General features: G+C 33.4%; 1 protein-coding gene across 1 annotated transcript in view; it reads left to right on the forward strand.

The window, feature by feature from the left end:
- LOC123558805 (uncharacterized) overlaps positions 1-13,768 on the forward strand; it is a 127,226-nt gene that overhangs the window by 20,372 nt on the left and 93,086 nt on the right. The window lies entirely within an intron of this gene.

Consider the following 13,768-nt stretch of genomic DNA (forward strand, 5'->3'; position numbering starts at 1 on the left):
TTTACGAAATGTTATTAAAACTCGGTATTAAAACGAGAATGATTCTTAAAGGCATAGATCAACTACTATACTATATACTACTACCTTACCCCCACCCCAGAATCTAGTGAACAACCCGTCTTATCTGCTGCTTATCAACGATTATGTAACGGCAGCTATTAGGGGGGTGGGAGGAGGTGGAGGTGGCGGGGTGCCAATTTGCACAACAGGGGTCCCCACTAGCTAGACCATGAAGATGTTTGCAGTGCAGTTACAAGAAATTATTTTTCGTTCAGTGCATGTAAAATAACAAAAGTATTATTATAATTAATAATAATAATAATAATGATAATAATAAAATTTTATAAACATTTTCTACTAAATTAAATATCATAAACATGAAAATGGTGACATACCAGTGAAAGTGATCTTACCATTATATTAATACCAAATACATGTACTTACAAAAACTAAATGGGAAAATATTTCTATCACATATGTGCAATTAGTATTATTAGAATACATGATGTCAGGATAAAATCAAATTATCGTGTTTTCATGAATATTAAGTTTTAATAATAAGTTGAATAAAGCGGGATTTCGCACAAACTTTTATTCAAATTTTCACTTCAGTGCTATCAAAAATATTTATCGTATTAAAAATTGTACTTTGTTATAAAACAAATATGAATTGGTGTATATCTTGAAAAAATAACAGTTTGCTTTTTTCTTCCTTTAAATATTATGAAACTTGAAATATTTTCCTAAATAAGTTCTTATCATTTTAGTATTATGTTTGAACAGCAAACACTTTACTTTTAGTTTCACTTCTTACCTGGGCCATTAAATCATTTTGAAGAAGTTTTTCTTCATTGCGAAAAGGTACTTTTCCCCTACTCAGCTTAATAACTGTCCCCTAACACTCCCGTACTCAATACAACCGCAAAGATCAGGGATAAATTAGAAATTTGAGCAAAGGGAATTATTATCACATACTGAAGGAATTTTGACGACCCCATTATTTTTGCCAAGGGGATTTTGTCTGTTCCCCTCAGTTCTCCCATGGGGATTTTGAGTATTCATTGTGGGAATTTAGACCACCTTGTTATTTTGACCACTATGTCATTTTTAGCCAAGGGGATTATGACCAAGGGGTTTCTGAGCACCATATTGAAATAAAATGAAAGACCATTAGCGTTTTTGTAAGTTTTATTATTTAAGATTAAAACTGTGTGCGTATATTTACGTACAGAAAAAGCCATTGTTTTTACACCTGTATTCAAAGTGCGGGAAATTAACCGTCCGTAAACATGGTTTCAATGCCACACAACAACAGAGTTCCAGTTTAGTTGTTACATTATTTCTTCCCGCAAAATAACCTATATGTATTTTGAATCGAGAAGTATACTATAAGGAATGAAAAGAAAATATCAAGACATTTGAAATTTATCGGATTTTACATAAAGATATATAATCCTTGCACAAATCTTTAGTTGTCATTTACAGCGCGCGAGTTATCTAGCAAAAGTTAGATTGTTGCCGGCATTGATTAAATCATCGGAAACGTTAGTTTTATGCCCCGTGAATTTTTATAAGATACTGTGAATGATTTAGTTCAACACTTTGTCTAAAGATATATCTCTTATGCGTTCACCCTCGCCGAAACGACGCCGGAAACATTTTATAGAAGTCGGCACCAACAAACTGATGGATTTGAAAAAAGTGAGTACAAAAAGTTCACAACTTGAAAATTACAAAACAATTAATCAAAAGGTACGAAATTACAAAGTTCGAAATATTTATAGCTCAGCAAAGTGAAGAAATGCATTATACAGTTCTAGATAAAAACAAGGGAAGTAACTGAAATGTCGTAATCCGGCGACGGTACGTATCATGCAATAGCATTCACAGACAAGTAAAAAATCTCGAATAACTTTATTAGTGCAGTATGTTTTGATGGTTATACTTAAAATGTTAAAATAATAAAGTTGGTATGAAATAAAATCGTAAAAAGAACCTCTGGAAGCAGCAAAGAATGCAACCGAGAAGAATAATAGTAGACGATATTTTTGGGCGGGAGTCTATTTTTAGATGATGAATATTCATTTAGGTAATCTCGATTCTACAGTATGACATGTAAGATTTAGGCGTTAGATAGTTTAAACTAAATTATCGTTTTTGTAGGTCTGTTTATTACGTAGTTGTATTTCATTAAAGATTGACCTAAAGATGCGTAAAAACACAATGGCAAAGAGGCTATTTTTAATGAATATGCATGAGTACAAAATGGCGGCGCCTACTGGAATTCGGATGCCTTTGATGATACCCTTGTATCCATTACCTGCTCAGTCAAGTGTGACATGTTCACTATAAGTGTTCCTTCTAATGAGAAGGAACAATAACAAGAATGAGTTTTCCTGAACCCAATTGTTTGTTACGTATGATGGCTGTTTTGTTGTTCTTCTTCAAAGTATTTGTTTGTTTTGTTGTGGTTAACGTTGAACCGACACAATTATATCTTATATGGCGACTTTCCAGTTTTGATGGTAAAGGAAAACCTTAGGCGCCCCTCCGTGTATCATTTCAGTACGAGCGGGCACCTTGGTAGAACCACAGACCTTCCTTAAGCCATCTGGATAGCTTCCTCACATGAATAATTCAACGCCCCGATTGAGGCTCGAACTTACATCGGTGAGTGGTAAGAAATTCAAAGTCAGTCACCTTAACCATTTGGCCTTTTTTAAAGTATGTCTGTATTTGTCTGGCAATATGGCGTTCACAATTCTTAATAAAGAAGGATAAATATTTGTACCAGTTTTATTACCTGATGTGAAAATTTGTATTACTTCATACTTTTGGGGAAGAACATTTGCTATTCAATTGGCGAGGACTAGGGTTTATTTGAAAAAAAAATCTGACTTTGAATTTGTTTGAAAGAATAGTCTGGCTTCAACATAATAAAAACGATTCTGACCCCTAAATCTCTGACAAAAATCTAGCTCCTGGTCAATTTTCGAACAAAATTGATATTTCCATTACTCTGAAAGCCATGTTCTTTTCTTTTGAAATGTTAAAATATTGAACACTGCTGAAGAGTGCAAGATTAATTGGCAGTATTAAAGCGGTAAGCTGTAGTTTTGACTGCATTATTTCAATGTATGAACAGTAACCTTTACTTTATGCAGGGAGGCGGAAGAGGGCAGCATCACCTTTTGAGTGTATATATTATTCCTTCTTATAGATAAGATACAGTAGAGTACATCCTTAAAGCTCATTAGAAATCTGTATTTAACTTTTGAAATAATTATCAATTGTACCACTTCCTACAAGGGTCTAGAACCTTAAAAAATTGCTACTCAAAAATATTTTATTTTTTCAAAGATAATTGAACATAGCGCAACTTAAACCTAGAGTAACCAACCGCCAAATTTTCAGTGTTGAAATCCTCTTAGAATTCAGGATTTGATTTCTACAAATTTCACAATTTTCCGGGGGAGGACCCCCGTACCCCCTTTATAGAGAATGGCTGCACATTTTTTTTTAATTTAAGTTGACCAGTTTGATAAACACACAGTTTCTCAAATAGATAAAAAATGAATAACAATACTTTTACGTCTTTACTCTTTCCTAAAAACGTCAGTGAAAGTAGAAACTTTTCTTCTGGTAAAGAAACCAAACACTTGATAATAGAAATATATCAAAATCTCAGCAGAATCCAGGAGTTAGCGTTGAAATACAAACATTTTGATTCCCCTCCCACAATCTCCACTATCCTGGCCCGCCAACTTTCATTACACTATCTGATTCAATGATGCAGCAACCTAAAACACGACAAGCATATATTTTGAAAAGCCTACAACACATACCTCAAAGCATTTTAAAAGCAATTATCTGGTCGCTATGCTTGCAGACCTGGTATTAGTGGTTTTACATGAAGCTGAAATTCAGAAGACCCACATTCTCGAAATTATACAAGATATTTTGCTTCTTCTCCCTTTAAATTTGAATTGAATTGAATTGAATACAGGTGAACTTAATCAGATATTTTTATCCGATTTTACATTAGATAAGCCACAGGTGTATACATGGAGGCTAAAACCATAATTACCAATTAAGTCCAAATGCCTGGGCCTGCACATAATTTTATAGGCTTAATTTAATAATTTATTGTATTAATAATTGCACCAGAGCTACATGTACAATTCATACTTTTTCCAGGGGCATTCCCCTCCTCTGCTTTTATTTATCATTCACCATCCATTGTTGCCTGGCTATGGCTCATTTAGCTTTTTTAAAAGTGTCAATCATATAGTTGATTTTTTAACCATTTTGCTTATAGAAGTATATGTTTGTGCTCAAAATTCAAAATTAGGAACCATAATTTGAAGCAAACTGCTTCTTATTTAAAAATGTTTCAAAGAGACTCGCATTTAGCTATTTTATGTGTATTTACTAAAGCAAATTACTTACTGCATAACGTATTATTTGAACGTGCTTATAAGGTTTTGAATAAGAAAATAATAGACCTTGAGCTGACAATAACCACCCCCTTCCTCCGCTAGGGATATTTCTACGGTATTATTTTCTTAAAGAATATGATATGAGCTATCATTCCAGAAATTCTGTCGGGTTCTTTTTAGGTTACAGCCTAAATTATACGTTACCATTTATATTTTTTAGAAAATACTGACTTGCACTACAGTTAGCCATAAATAGTTTATTAGCTACACAATGTCAATATATAAAGACAGAATATATAGATTTATATATTTAGGTGAAAGTGCCATGTATAGGTATGTGCTTTACGTTATCAGGTGTATGTTACCAATCACTTATATAGAAATTTCTTCAAACTGAATTTACAATCAAGATAAACAGACAAATAATTTTCATGTAAAATGAAAATTGACTTCATTAAGTGAAAAATGAAATAAAATGAAAATGAAAAACAAATCAATCAATCAGTCAATCAATCAATGTGTGAAATGATTTGCAAGGAGCGAGTGCTGAAACATGCTTCATATATATGGCATCTTTGAATTATTCAATCAATTATAATGCTATAGTCCAGCATATATTACAAATGTCGATAGATGCAAGTATTGAAGTTGGATATATCTTATGGTGACATATGTCTTGACTGTAGCTAAGAAATCATATTTATTGCAGTCTATAATTGAACTTGGTAAAGTAATTGTCAGAATGGGTGTGTTTCACATAATCTGCTCTATATTTAGGACTGGAAAAAAATTACGAGGGGCAATGGTCTTTCAGAACTTTGAATAGAATCAAGAATTGTGCTAGTGGTTCACTTAATGATAAAGTATTATCAGCTAAACACTACAACCGTGCCCTCAATGTACACACGATTGTAATTGTAATTGACGTTTTGAGCAGTTGCTTCTACGCAAGTTTGAAGAGACAGAACCCCGCAAGGAGAATATTTCAGAAGACACATCCCTAGAATTGCAGAAACAGGCTGAAATTCTATGCATAGAAAAGGTGTTTGATATAATAACTCTCTTGACTTCAAAGAGCATTTCAACAGACATCAGCAGTTCTAATCAGAAAGGTTTAAAGTGGAATAATTATTGTGGTCAAATGCGAAGGAAAGGACAAAGAGCACAGTTCAGAGATCATATACTAGTATGTAAATCAAAAGCATCAATTTTCACAATGTGACTGAGAAATGTAAATAATTTATCGTAAATTAAAGTAACGTATATAATAAAGGTAACATGCTTGTTCTTAAAACTGTTGAATGGAAAATTCTTAAAAAATATGTATATAAAATACTATATTTTAGACAAATCTGATATTTTCTGACAATTAAACGTAATGAAATAATTAATATGATTATCTTTATAGAATATCAAATGGTTACGTAAATTACAAAATGAAACGATCGATTGAGAGAATAAAACTAAGCGGGAACAATGACAACGGCATATTCTGCATATCACTGAAACCACTTGCTAATGATTTTGATTGTTTCTACCATATAAATCACCACATTCAAGTTTTATAGCTTTTTGAATAATCTTTACGGTAACGTAAATAATAATGTTGTAATTCATAGCGAACCCGCTTGCCAGATGGCAGAATTCAGAAATATGATCTACAGACAAGGGGCTTCAAAAATAATGGGATCTACAAAAGTCCTTAGTGGTGGGTGGAGGGTTTCACCTTCCAACACTAGGCCTATAAAATTGAAAAAAAAATGTTTGGTTTACACTGAAAAAATATCTGACTTTCATGCTCTGAAAACAAATCTGACTGTTATAATTCTTGTCTCCAAGTAAACTTCCAGCACCCCCGCCCCTCCCCTCACAAAAATAGGTCGCCCCTTAGGCTTCTTTCAATTTATCTTAAAAATATCAGATTTAATATTGTTATAGATAATTAATGCGATAATTGAAGTAATATAATAAACAAAAAGCTTAATGGCATTTGGGCCGATTCCATCTATACCTGTAGATTTCTACAAACTAACGTTGTAGTGTTTGGGTGCGGTGATTATTTGAATTTGGTTCTCATTTTGATGATCCCTTTTTCCTTTTGCTGAAAGAACAATATCTAATCAAGCTACTAACAATGTACACCCCAACAAGTTTAGCAAGTACACCAGTAAAAGCTATGGGACATAAAACAGAGAACAACAAATGACTTATAATGACATTTCTTATTTGTGAAATATTGACAGAAAATTGTCAGCTGTCGACACGCGACTGAAGCAACCGGAATCGCTAGAGAGTAATGTTGATAAGCTTAATCAGAAACGATCAATACTGTATGTCAGGGTGTGTTAAGGGTGTTGTTTTTGTTTACCTCTCATGAACGATCAAGTCAAATCGATTTGCTATTATTCTGTTTCGTTGAATTTTATTGAAAGGATCTTCTTATAGATTTTGATATATTTGTGACAACGGAAGCGGGGAGAGTTTGAAAATTAACACGGATAAGCACATATTTAAATATATAAGGAGAGATCTCCCCCTTACATACGATCAAGCACACGAACAGTCGGAATACATGCCTTATAACCTCATATTCGATAAAGTATTCGGGGACCGGGCAGAGACACCACCTGATATGGAGGACAAACAGCGGGAATCTATGGAAGCAGAGCTGAAAATTATAAAAGGATTTGGTTGATAAAATACAACTTGAGCGTTTGGAAAACCAAACGGACGGCAGAAATATTGAGGCTAAACATTTGCTGTTTAAGGAAATGGAACAGAAACAGTGCTAAAAATTTCCATGGTATAAACTTACACGAATAATTTCTTGAAGAAGTTATCTTCATAAGCAAAAGCAGCTGCTGAAAAATTAACAAGAACCTTGGTAAAGGGCGTTGTTATCGTTTGGCACTTTAGATGGGAAGAGGACAGTGAGACGACAGTGAGTCAGGAGAACTATTGGTAGAAGAGGCGAACCCTTGCTCATGTTCTGTAACATCAATTGGCTTGCATATTATCATATACTCGAGTCATGGACTAATAAACACAGGGATTTGAAAGCATCCAAATTTTACTGCACCTGATTATTATAGAAATTTCTACAATCGTAATGTGAAGAGTTTTAGCGTGATATTATAGTATTGTAGACTCCTTGCACATACCAATGCTCATGGAGACATGTTTGATATTATGTAAAATGATATACATGACTTTGAAGACCTGGGATCACTTTAATTACCGTAGTATGTGAATGGAATAGTTAGTTGGGAAAGAAAAATGCCTTCATAACATATGGCTCGTGTATTAGTCATATTGATGATGACAACTGTCTCATATTGATGATGACAACTGTCTTAATCAGGCCTCACCTGATAAGGTGTGTCAATTTTTGAACTAAATAACTTTATCTCTTTCTGTCGAACGGTGTGCATATTTGCAACGGTTGAATTACTCATGATGTTAATTAAGGTATGTATATATACATGCTAGCAAAAAAGGAGCGTCCGTGGCTGAAAATGACTTTCTCTGCTTTCAATTTGTGTATAGATTTCTTTAATGACTCGTGCGTCTATTTTGTTTGCACGGAGATATAATGTTTATGTTAATTTTTAGACAATATCAAGTATGAATGGAAGTAAAATGATATAAAAAAAAATGTTTCGTGCGGGTATTCGAAATAATCAGAAACTGACTTAGATTCGTTTTGATATTAAAAGCTGAGATTAAGTGAACAGAATTTTGCCAGAATTTGCAAATATTGTGAAGAGCGCCGCGAATCCATTTTATCGAAACCAGAGAAGTATAACTGTCCTAATTCAACATGTTTACGGTCAAATCTCTAATAAATCATACTATGTTGTATAAAGGTTAGCAGAAGGTATCTGGATGTATTTTACGTTTCAAAAGATGTAAAATCTAGTTATATAGTAGAAATAATCCGGAAAGATCCCTCGGAAGCACCGAGAACAATGCAAAAAGTGAAAATTGCAGACTCGGTTTGATTAAGCCTGTTCATGAGCAGTAATGGAAAATACAACACTGCCGACGCCCCATAGCACCGGCTTAAGCAGTATTCAATTTCCAAATCTAAATGAGTTGAAATCAATGATCCCGAAGGACCAGAAAATATAACAACACTGAGATGAAGTCGGGGCGACTTTTTACGGCCGCCACACAGCACTTAACACCCGCTGTTAAGAAGTAAATATAATCCGGAAAGAAGATCCCTCATTTTGTTCATTAGATGGGTTTATTAGAAGTAAACCGCAAATTTGTATAAAATAAAGTATTGCCTGGAACTGACAATTTAAAAAACCAAAACCTTAACTATCGTGGAAATATTTTAAACGCAAAAGCAGGAATAGGGATGATATTTCTGCATACCAATTCGAACAATAATTCTCAAAGATAGCCAAAGGCATTACTCAAATTGTATACCCGGAAGCAGAAAGGTTCTTTTACAAACTTGACTTTAATATTTCTTATTTCGATTTAGATCAATTAAATCAGTGCATAACTGTTTTTTAATATGTTATATTTTCAAAATTTTGGAAAACCATGGGTACTGGTTTTATTATAAATTTGTCCATGTTGAAAGTATTGATACTTTAGCTAATGATATTTGCAATATCGAAATGAGCCTTAAATTAGGGGTTATTTTCCAGAAAAAGTGGAAGAATGAGCTATCGTTCATTTGCATAAAAGGCGATTCTAATGATGTGAATTAATAATAAGGTCTTACGAGTTATGAACCAGCACTGTAAATAGAGAACTGCTGCTTTGTTTATATCATAGGAGTAATACATGCTTCTTGTATATTAACATCTGCAGAAGCCCAACCAAGACCAAAGGCCGAGGTTACTGATATACCCCATGGGCTTCTGCAGAACAAGTACATAATGTTGCTATTCTTGGTTTAAAACCATGGTGCGAATACTAACTGTATTGTTTTCATAAGTGATGACCTTACGATATCGATACAATTTTACCATTCTGTTGTTCTTGGAAAGGATCTGCATGTTTTAAACATCCATAACCAAGACTACCAAATCAATAATATTGCCAAAAACGTATATTCAACTCATTTGAAAATATTACCGTAATATTTTGAATAATGAAAGTGACATCGATTTCTGTTCATTTGCCTTTACAGGTAAAATCAATAAAATGCAAATATCATTCCAAATGTTCTGGAACGTTTGAAAAGAATTAATTAAATGGTTTTGTTAAACTTATCGGTCTAAGAGCCTGGTTTTTAAAGGACAAAAGAAAATAAAAGCCAGATCATAGTTATGTAAACAAACATGCATTCATCGTAAGTTGCAAATGATTTTCTAAAGCCAAACAAAGCGCCGACCTTTATATTTCTCCTATAATGCAGCAAAATTATTTGAAACTAATTTAAGAAACAAAATGATTAATACTTTAAAATCTATACATGGACAAGAATCAACTTGCATTTAATGCGTTTCATTTCTAGTTGCATTCATTGCTGTATCTCTTAGTTAGACACAAAGGGGACCATTCTCGCCTATACTCTTTTATTTTATTCGTGAACGTTTTAATTTAATTGATCTTTGTCAGTTTTGTTTTTGTAGATGACACGGTTCTAAATACTACAAATCAAAGTGGCTTGTAGGCACACTTAGGTAGTTAATATTTGTATTCTGTTAAATTAGATAACTTTTAGAAACTGTTGACAAGTTTGATACCCTGAAATCCCGTAAATAAGCCGGTTTTGAAAATAAGCCGGTCTCGAAAATAAGCCACCATTTCATTACAGGCGAAAAGGGCTCAAAAATAAGCCGTCCAATTTTTTTATCAGTAATAGTATCAATGACTTTGTTACGACACCATATAAGATAGCAAAAGTTACCAACGTGTGCATAGCAGATTTATTTTTAAATGTAATAGAAATAAACTATACTATGGAATAAAAACACTTAAACAATGCAAGTTTGCTAATTTTCAAACCTTGGACAAATTAAAACAACTTTAAAAGCAATAAAATTCCTGTCTCAAACACTTGTTGTCACGTCTGTTCTATTAATTAACATGACCGGTCTTTATGAGCCTGCAACATTTTCGTTTCTGTCGTGTTGAGCGACCAGTGAAGTTTCTCTATTTTATGACCAGGTCTGGAAAGAGCACAAACCAAATTCCACTTGTATGGGTGAAAGTAAAACAAAACGCATACTGAATGAAAACGGGCATTTTAATTATACAAAATGCCATAAAACATAGCCAAGATAAAATGGTAAGAATATTAACTAGATTTAGCAAAACATATTGCATCAAAATACTAAGTTACTGAAACCCAAAAGTGGGCGCTACAGAAACCACAACTGCAAAAAAATTGCAACACAATAATGAGTACATGTAACTGTTGACTAGATTAAAAATAAACAGAGAGAAAAAACAAGTAACGTAGAAATAATAGGATACTGAAAACAAAAAGGAAAGGGGGCCCGCTGGCTAAGCTCAGAATGAGGAAGAGGAAGGGAGGAGGAGGTAAAGCGCTGAAAAAATGGTGTTGCATTCAGCAGCTTCCCATGATGTATGAAAAAGGGGTTAGGAAAGATTGGTTGATACTAGTCACGTGACTTGGGCGAGACATCTGATTGGAAGTATACTAAAGAAATCCCTGGATATACGCCAGCGGACCCGCACATTCCTGTGACATAAATTATTTTATTAACCATAAAATTTATTTATTATCACAGCAGCGTTGTTTGTGCCGTGTGGCGGCCGTAAAAAGTCTCCCCGTACATTCAATCAGGGCTGTTATATTTCGATCTTCTCAGATCGTTCGGCACGACTTTTATGTTCTGCCCATTGTTTTCTCGTTTGGGGCAAACCCTTTACTTTATCTGGGGACCAAACGCAGCTCTTCAAGGAATTACACGCCTCAACACGTGTACCATTGAAGGTTCCCTGTCCACCGCCGTTTGAATACATCTGCGGATGTCTCTAAATTGCTTTTTGTACTTTTAGCATGTGTAAATGTTGAGTTCTGCTCAACCCGGGGCTAGAGGGCGTGGACGGTAGCATGCATTTCCACTACCGTCCATGAACAGGCTCAATCAAACCGAGCCTGCAACATTTTCGTTTCTGTCGTGTTGAGCGACCTGTTAAGTTTCCACTTTTCTCTATTTTATAACACAATGCAGTGTTTATCACGTATTGTGTGTTATTCATACTTGGGCGATTAAATCATAGATGTATTTGTTTGTTAGGCCAGGCAAAACTTTTTAATAGGTAATTATCTGCTAGCATCGGAGTATTTTCAATAAGAAATTGTAACAAAACAGATATCTTAGACTTACAATGTCTACGTTAGAGTCAGAGATTAGAGATATTGTAAATTTTTTCCGAAAGTGCTATCAAAGAGGATTGATTTTATGGCCAAGTGCTTAACATTCATGACTCTAACGACTGATGCCAGTCTACAGATATCTCAGAAGTATATACTAAAAAAGCAAAAATATGACATCCGTATCTTCAGTATTTCGGTACTCGAAAATACGCCGGTTTTTAAATCGTTACAGAATATATGTACTCAAAAGTTCGCCGGACTCAAAAATAAGCCGGTCTCGATAATAAGCCACCAAATCCTTACGAAAATTTAAAATAAGCCGCGGCTTATTTCCGGGGTTTCAGGGTATTTCGTTTATAAATTTAAAAGTAACGATGTCACGTAAGGCACAATGAAATCTTTGTCAGGCAGTAAAAAGGTTTCATTCCATTTCTCTGACTGCATTTATTATTTGATAGAATGATTGAACAGATTTGATAATACCGTTCGGGATATTTGTAACACAAGAATTATAAATAATGTTCACATGCAGTTTTGTAAAACGTTTTAAAATGTAAAATTATTCACTCTTAATATGGCTATTCTTGATAAATTAGGATAATACTCCTTGTCTTTACTGTGTAAAAAACGGTTGTTGCAATATTTGTTGAAACTTATGAATGACAAAATTTCAGTTACGTATTTAATATGATGTATGAAGTGCAATAATACTTATTTTCAAAGATTTCCGAATTACACAAAACATGCTGAATCTTTAATGAATTATAATTATTATAACAATACATGTAACAATGTTGAAATTGTTAAACTGCTTCTTTTGGAAGCGTACATGTACACGCGGTAGGTCGAAATTAAGATCAGCGATAATGTAAAAGAGCTTCTTGAAGTTTATCTAACAAATGAGCTTAATTTTAATCACATATTTAATTTCTTTCTTTTGGCTGCTTTGCGTTAAATTATATAAAACCCTGGTAAAGGATAATAAGTATCACCTGACAACATGTTTACTTAAAAAGAACTTTATGAAAAATTAAAACTCATATTATGATAAAAAAATCGGATGATCTCAGATTTATTCAATGATTTACCAAATATGGTAAATGTAATGCGTTTATAAGGAAAAAATAAAGGCATTTCAAGGCTTAAGTTGGCTTCTGTCTTATTACATGTTAAGTATTTAAATGACAATCGTTGTGTTTGTAGTATGATTTATATAATACATTCACTTGATTTAATACTTCAGAAGACTCTTTGTGACATGAAATGTGCTAGATGCTACATTTTCTACATGGTATATTTCTTAATCCCCTCAAAATATGTGTTTTCAGAATAAAATCTACGTCGTTAATAACTGGATTATCTGTAATAAAAAAACTATGCCATTTTGTCAAATTTTGGAAAAATTATCAAGAGTAAATAAGCCCCATTTCCAACTAGATTTACACCAAAAGCGGTCAAACTTATTCGATCAAATAACGATCTTGATCTTTTACCCAAGGAAAACGGTATAAAACTTGACCCAGATAAAAGTATCGAAAATATCTTTACGAAGATTTAAGATCAAATAAGCCAAATTATTTTTCTTTCATTTGACTCAGTGACACAAGTTTCAGTTTTTGATGACCCACTCTCAAGCTTGACCTTGAATTCATACAATAATATTTTGACAATGTAGAAGATATGGTAATTGACACGTTAACAGATATCATGTCATCGACCTAGTAACCGATTTCTTGATCATAGGCACAAAATAACACATTATCAGATTCACACATATCGTGTAGCAAATGAGACCTCTAGAGAAATTATCCAAATAAATTCAAGCTTGGCCTTAGTTGAAACATCTTAATTCTGACTCAAAGGAACCACTATTGAAAGCTGACGCAGATAGTTTTATTAACACAAACATTCTGTTTAGGAAACATTTAAATCAAGAAGAAAATATGGCATTAAGTTTGAATACAAGGTTTTGCTATAATTTTAATATAATAATAAAAAAATATAAAATATTTTC

The sequence above is a fragment of the Mercenaria mercenaria genome, chromosome 5, assembly GCF_021730395.1.
Source record: "Mercenaria mercenaria strain notata chromosome 5, MADL_Memer_1, whole genome shotgun sequence".
Lineage (NCBI taxonomy): Eukaryota > Metazoa > Mollusca > Bivalvia > Venerida > Veneridae > Mercenaria > Mercenaria mercenaria.